The sequence below is a fragment of the Lagenorhynchus albirostris genome, chromosome 5 (genome assembly GCF_949774975.1).
Source record: "Lagenorhynchus albirostris chromosome 5, mLagAlb1.1, whole genome shotgun sequence".
Taxonomy (NCBI): Eukaryota; Metazoa; Chordata; class Mammalia; order Artiodactyla; family Delphinidae; genus Lagenorhynchus; species Lagenorhynchus albirostris.
In genome coordinates this window covers 8846518-8854459 of record NC_083099.1, presented here as the reverse complement: position 1 = coordinate 8854459, position 7942 = coordinate 8846518, and the positions used below count along the sequence as shown (strand labels likewise).

At 42.4% G+C, this 7942-nt stretch overlaps 1 pseudogene; it reads left to right on the top strand.

Annotated features, from left to right (window-relative positions):
- Nucleotides 1-1174: 1174 nt before the first annotated feature.
- Nucleotides 1175-5709, top strand: LOC132520797 (uncharacterized; annotated as a pseudogene).
- The last annotated feature ends 2233 nt before the right edge of the window (nt 5710-7942 follow it).

The following is a 7942-nucleotide window of genomic DNA, read 5'->3' as shown; positions in this document are numbered from 1 at the left end:
GGCCCATGAGCTTGGAGTTTTAATAAAGTGATATTTTCATAGGTGCTTGAGATTGGAAATTATTGGTAAACATTAGTGAGAATTATTTATGAATGAGGAATATTCATTGCATATCTCTTATAACTTTATACCAAAGATAATGGTAGGGTCACTATATATATATATATATATATATATATATATATATATATATAATGTATTCATCTGAGCTGATGATCAGACTCAAAATGTAATTTCAGTGTCTTTAATTCTCAGCACAATTCAGAGTTTGTGATGTATAGTTTAGAGTGATCTTTAAAAATAGATTTCAATGGCCAACTTAAATATGAATACCTTAAGAATATTACTGGTAGTATTTATTCTACCTAACCAACCGTCTATTAGGATTTCCATGTGACTCTACTGCTGTTACATCCACTTCAAATAGTTCAACTGACACCTCTCCTTTCCTGGAAGCCTTCTGCTCTTCTCAAGTTACTTATGTGGTTTATTCCATCACTGTGCACCAAGTTGCTTAGTTTTGAAAATTATGGTTATTCTTTTTATTTATCTTATTTTATTTTATTTTATTTTTTTGCGGTACGTGGGCCTCTCACGGTTGCGGCCTCTCCTGTTGCCGAGCACAGGCTCCGGACGCGCAGGCTCAGCGGCCATGGCTCACGGTCCCAGCCACTCCGCGGCATGTGGGATCTTCCCGGACCGGGGCACAAACCCGCGTCCCGCGCATCGGCAGGCGGACTCTCAACCACTGCGCCACCAGGGAAGCCCAAAAATTATGGTTATTCTTGATGACTCCCTTCTCAGCACATTCAATCAGTTGTCAAATGTTATCAGCTCTGCCTTTAACACAGTTTTCATGCTTAACTTTCCTTGTTCATCTCTCTTTCAGGTTAGCAGACTATATTTACATCTGGGAAAACAAACAAACAAACAAAAAAAACATCTGGGGTGATTATCTGGCGGGGGGGGCGGGCAGCGGGTAGGTGAGGGTTTCTAGTGTTTGGAGGACTTTTCCGAATTTTCCAGGTTTTCTATAATCATTTATCACCAGAAAAAAATGAACATAGAAACAACAGAATCTGTTCTTCAGAGATGTTAATTCGGTTATTCTCAGTGTCCTTCATTCCTAAGTATAAGATGCCTGTATCTGTCAGCATCTAATCTTCTGGAAGGTATGACCCTGGCTCATAAACATCCCACACAGCCTAGGCATTCCAGCAGTGTCTGCTCAGTTAAATTTAGTTCAAGACTCGCCGCACCAGACAGCCTCTGCTGGTCCTCTGGCTGCTCCACGTTGCTGCTGCCTCGGCCCATCAGTAGCAAAGAAGAAATCTCTATGCCCCTCATCCGCGATCGCTCTGGCACGTGCAAAGCTGGCTTTACTGGGGATGACGCCTCTCGGGGGAGTGAGTTTCCGTCCATCATCGGCCACCCCTGACAACAGGGTGTCACGGTAGACTTGGGACAGCCACGTGGGCGATGAGCCCAGAGCGAAGCTCAGCATCCTGACCCTCAAGTGCCCCATGGAGCACGGCATCATCACCAACTGGGACGACGTGGTATGGAGAAGATAGGCACCAACCACAGCTTCTACAATGAGCTGCGTGTGGTCCCCAAGGAGCACCTCCTGCTGCTGACCGAGGCCCCCCTGAACCCTGAGGCCCATCCTGAGAAGATGACTCAGATCTCCTTCGAGACCTTCAACACTCTGGCCGTGTGCATGACCGTGCAGGCTGTGCTGTCCCTGTAGCCTCTGGCCGCACTACTGGTACTGTCCTGGACTCTGGAGACGGGGTCACCCACACTGTGCCCATCTACTAGGAGTACGTGCCTCCCCCCCGCCCCACGCCATCCTGCGTCTGGACTACGGTGGCCGGGACCTGACCGACTACCTCGTGAAGATGCTCCCGAAGTGTGACCGCTGTTTCACCATCACCGCCCAGTGGGAAATCATGCGTGACATCAAGGGGCAGCTCTGCCACGTTGCCCTGGAGTTGGAGCAGGAGATGGCCACGGCTGTTTCCTCCTCCTCCCTGGTGAACAGCTGAAAGTTGCCCGACCGTCAGGTGATCAGCATCCACAGTAAACAGTTCTGGGGTCCAGAGGTGCTCTTCCAGCCCTCCTCCTGGGTATGGAGTCCTGTGGCATCCGGGAGATCACCTTCAACCCCATCCTGAAGGGTGACGTCTGGGGAGACCATCATGTACCCCACAATGCCCGCAGGATGCAAGGGAGATCATTGGCACTGCCTCCCAGCAGGATCAAGATCAAGATCAAGATCAACCCTCCTGGGCTTCCCTGGTGGCGCAGTGGTTGAGAGTCCGCCTGCCGATGGAGGGGACATGGGTTCGTGCCCTGGTCCGGGAAGATCCCACATGCCGCAGAGCGGCTGGGCCCATGATCCATGGCCTCTGAGCCTGCGCGTCCAGAGCCTGTGCTCCACAACGAGAGAGGCCACAACAGTGAGAGGCCCGCGTACCGCAAAAAAAAAAAAAAGAGCAACCCTCCTCCTGAATACAAGTACTAGGTGCAGATCGGGGGCTCCATCCTGGCTTTCCAGTTGATGTGGATCCGCAAGCAGGAGTATGACAAGGCCCGCCCCCTCCATCGTCCACTGCTGCATAAGTTCGTTCAAGAGTATAAATTTGCCCTGGCAACTGTGCACACCTCATGCTAGCCTCATGAAACTGGAATAAGCCTTTGAAAAGAAATTTGCCCTTGAAGTTTGTATCTGCTATGAGCCCTGGATTGTACAACTTGCTGATTTTGACCTTCTGTTTACGTTAACTGTTCCTGTGGTCTATGTTTAATATCCTGTACATATCTTTGATTTAAACCCCCAATACATGCAGCTCCGTCACTATCTGGCCGAGGCGAGAACATGTTTGTGGAAGAAAAACCCATGGTCCTGATGAGAATTTGCGAGCCCATGAGTTTCTTGACCTGTGCAGGGTATTCGTGTGTAAGAGCTGCTTATTCCAGGATTTCTTTAGAGGCTGGCAAGAGTCCTGAGCCAGCTGGCATTTGTCTTTGGTGTCTGACAGGGTTGGGAAGGTCCCAACCTTAGAACCCACTTTCCTTTCTTACCTCACAATTTCCTGCCAGAATACCTGGTGGTTGTTACTTCCCTTGAGATGGAAAATGGTTTGCATTTACACCTATAAATGTATTCATCCTTTGGATTTATGTAAGGTTTTTGTATGCAATTCCCAATTCTTTAAGAGATGACAACAAGTGTTGGTTTTCTACTGTCACGTGAGAACATTTGGTCCCAGCAACATTTGGTCATTGTGAGGGAAATAAAAGTACTGCAGTAAACAACAACAACAAATTCAGTTGATGGTTCGGGTGGAGGTGAACCACACAAAATTTTGTCACTCTTAAGATTAAAAAAATAACTAGGGCTTCCCTGGTGGCGCAGTGGTTGAGAGTCCGCCTGCTGATGCAGGGGATGCGGGTTCGTGCCCCCGTCCGGGAAGATCCCCACATGCCGAGGAGCGGCTGGGCCTGTGAGCCATGGCCGCTGAGCCTGCGTGTCCAGAGCCTGTGCTCCGCAACGGGAAAGGCCACAACAGTGAGAGGCCCACGTACCGCAAAAACAAAACAAACAAAAAAAAAATAACTAAAACAAATCCTTAAAATTTTAGTCTTAAAAAATCCTCCAAATGGCTCAAATTTTCAAAAGAAAGAATAAGAGATTATGAGAAAAAAGAGAGAGAAACTCTCAACCTGCTTCCTTTAGAAGTTACCATTAATTCTCTTATCAGTTCAAGAATTTATTTCATTCTATGTAACTTTCTCCAACTTTTAGTTTAAATCTTTTTTGTACATTTTTCAATAACTTTCCCTTCTTTTGGACTCTGAGTTGAATCATATCATTAAGATTCTAGGCAGAAAGTTTCAGAACAGTTGGATATTGGGATATTACAGCATTCAGAATAAGTTATTCTACATCATTAGTATATACTGCACATCTACCTAGCCTAAAATTTTGACAAAGTCTTTGACAAAGGCTGAGAGAAAGCAGTTCCCAAAGAAGGAAGAAAAGAAATTTCATTCTAGCTGGCTAGACTAGATAGCATCTTGATTTACTATCAAGTTTCCCAAATATTGGCAAGTAATGATTTTTGTGTAAATTATACACTTTGATGTGTACAGAGGCTATGGAGCATTTTATATGAAGTAATAATATTAAGTATTTTGATTGAATTAATGACTGCTTAATCTGAAATCTAAGGAAATAAACAACACTAAATATGACACACTCACCCTTTATGGACTTAAATTCTGGGACAGTCCAAGTTGCCATTTTTGCTGATCTTTGTGGATATAAGATTGAGTTACTTTATTAGCAACAACAAGACTTTCAATCTTCGGTTGACAAATTATGTGGCCACTTCTGGAAAGATTGCTCAAGTCTTTCTTATTATTAACCTATCATAACTCTGATTTTTAAAATAAAAGCTTATTTCTTGTTGAATTTTCATTGAAACAAACATGCCTGTTATCAGTTGTGTTCAGGGACTCACATCTTGATAGATGACTAAATGTCTCTCCTTTCCTTGGATCCTCTCTCCCCTTCTCAACTCTCTTTATATAAGAATTGTTCCCATCAGATGAATGGCTTTGAATAGCAATATTTATATATTTCAGTGGCCTGTAACAACATGGTTCTTTTTTTTTTAAAAAAAAAGTGCTGGTATAATCAACAAACAAAAATCACATTAAAAAAAAAGAAAAGAAGAAAAACAAATGACACACTACTGTTGATTATAAGTTTTTAACATTTTTAAATACTCAAAATACCTGCTTTCAAAGAATGAGAGAAAAGTGGAATGAAAAATGGACTGATTTGCATGGTCAGGCCAGTGGATAAAGAGAAGGCACCAGCTTCTGTGTTTCTCCAACTCTCTGGGAGTCTTGGTAAGCCTGTGCTAGCATGTAGCAATGTAAATTGAATACAGTGTAAATTGGATTTGAATGAATCTCCAGCCGGATGAGGCAGTTTTCTCTTTGACCACTTCAATGGAAAAGTCATAGTCAAATCAGTTGGTTCCTGCAATTTTTCAAAAGTTGTAAGAGCTTTTAATACAATTTAACAAAGTGGAAGGGAATGAGAGAAAGCATTCTCTCCCACATACACTCAAAATCTTCTCTTTTCCTTTCTCAGGTACAAACACTTGTACAAATACGAATGTTCATTTGCTGTTTTTATTGTGTTAAATAATAATAACTAACATTTACACAATTCTTACCAAGTGATAGGCAATTTTTATCCCCTTTATATTATATGTAGGGGATATATAAAGTATAAATTTATGTTATATTTATAAATATATATTATAAATATACACTATATTTATAATTATATATATATAAAGTGTAAATATGCACTATATATAAAGTGTAATATATACACTAAAGTGTATATATTAGTATAAAGACTAATCTTCACACAACCCAGTGAAGTAACTGTTATTATCCTGCTTAGTAGAGAAGGAAACAGGCAAAGAGATATTAACTTACATCCTCAAGGTCACACAGCTGGTAAGTAGCTGGTGGGATTCAAATCCAGGCGTCTACACCAGAGTGTGGGTTCATGAGGTTGATGTGTTTCCCTCTCCCTGTTGTAGCCTTCTTGAACGTGGAGACTTCCTTATTCAGCTACAGAATAGAAATGGCCCTGGTTTCAGAGGCACTCAGGTCTAGATTCTGATTTCAAACTCTGAGAGTTCATAAATTATTGTAGACTGGCTCTCAAAAAAATAAAAGTCCTGATTTATAGTTTTACTTGCTTTCCATGTTGTAGATACTTCTGACGTGACTAATTTTAAGTTACCCATAACTTAACAACTGACTTGCAAAATTCTTGAAATTCTAATAATCAGCTCTTGCAAGCTGATACGAGATGGCTCCAGCCAATGGAGAATCAGCAATGAACGGTTTTGTTCAAACTCGGGTCACCATCATCTAGAACAGTGACATGAGGTAGTTGCTCGTTCATATTTATTAAATAAAGGAATGAAAATGCCTCAGCTTCTCATACTCTCAGTTTGCTGTATCAGTAAAATATTCATACTAGTAGTATCAGATGGGTTGCTGAATGGATCAAATGTTAGCTGAAAAAATGTCTGCAAAATGCCCAGCTAAATGCCTGGAACTTAATGGAACATACATGTTCATTCCTGTCTTTTTGGATTACTACTCCTTACAAAGTGTCTTCTACCTAGCGGGAAGCAAATGAGCGAATGAACAAGTGAACAACTGAATGCACTGGTAAGGAACATCAGTTCCAGATAGGAATGGGTGACTTTAGTCTTTATCAATCAACGTGTAACGGAGGGAAGTATGTGGCAGCATTCACGTTTTCGTGACCTCACTATAATTTTAAATGTCCCTCTTGTCTTAGCCCAGGAATGTGAAATCAAATGCCAACAGAGGCCAAGCTGTTAAATGATGAAAATATGCTCAAGGGGAAGAAAGTCGGGAGTAGATGGGATTAAAACAAACTGAAGATCACACATTCATCACATAGGCACACACATTTAAACATTTTTAGACTTCTGTGTGAGCGAAATAAAGCGTGTCTTGGGCTAGGTATGGCTCATGGACTCCCAGCATTCCACCTTTGTTTTGGGAATGATAAAAAGTATGGACTCTGGGGCCAGCACTGGCCTGATCTGAAATCTGGTTGTGCCACTTACTGCTAGTGGTCTTAAGGCAAGTTACTTAAACACTCTGGGGCCATATCCAAGGGGTGGAAGTGACCCCCAGAGGCTCTAGCAGCGACCAAGAGTGAGGCCAGGCATGCATATGATGAACTCTTAATCCCCAGTTAACTCCCGGGCAAGAGGTAGGGAGGTAGGGACAGTTTTACTTGACCCTTTTTCTACTGCACATCGGCCAGGAGGAAAACATTTCTCCATGCTATTATTGGAGACTCTCTAGTACAATTACTGGTTCTCAAACTTGGATGCCCATTAGAATCACCTGGAGAGTTAAAAAAGTGATTCCTGGATTCCAAGCCCTGTACTTTGATGTAATTGATCTGGGGAATGGCTTGGCATCAGATGATTCTAACATGCAACTTCGATTAAGAAACACAGTCTCGGGCTTCCCTGGTGGCTCAGTGGTTAAGAATCCGTCTGCCAATGCAGGGGACATGGGTTGGAGCCCTGGTCCGGGAAGATCCCACATGCTGCGGAGCAACTAAGCCCGTGCACCACAACTACTGAGCCTGCAAGCCACAACCACTGAGCCCATGTGCCACAACTACTGAAGCCCACGCGCCTACAGCCGGTGTTCCTCAACAAGAGAAGCCACTACAATGAGAAGCCTGCACACCACAACAAAGACCCAATGCAGCCAAAAATAAATAAATAAATAAAAAAGAAATCAACTCCTTAAAACAAACCAAAAAAAGAGAAACACAGTCCTAAAAGACGGAAGGAGGAAAAAAATTATATGATTTTCAGGGGACTTTATGTGAATTACTTTAACGTACCTTTACAGCATGCTATTTTCTTTAACAAATGAATGCACAAAGACTTTCCACTGGACTTCAAATATTTAAAAAACAACAGCCATTAAAAAAACTCAGTTTGGTCTCATGCACACTTGCATTTATTCAAACTGTTTTCTGTTTAAAAAAATGAATTTTGCCTTCATGAGACATATAGGATGACATATGATTGTTGCTTTAAAATGTGAATGTTCTGTCAGTCATCTCTCTCGGCTTGAATTCTGCCTTGCCCTCTGGATAAACTCCCACCAAGATAAAGCTTAAGTGTCTCACCTAATTTGCCAGGAGGCTGCTTACCTATTTAGGTTAGGGTACCAGAGCTGATGAGAAATTCTTTGGGAAGCCAAGCACAAGTTTTTGCTTTCAACTATTTATAGCAATCAGCTGGATTTTCCAGTCCCTCATTAGATCAATCATAGC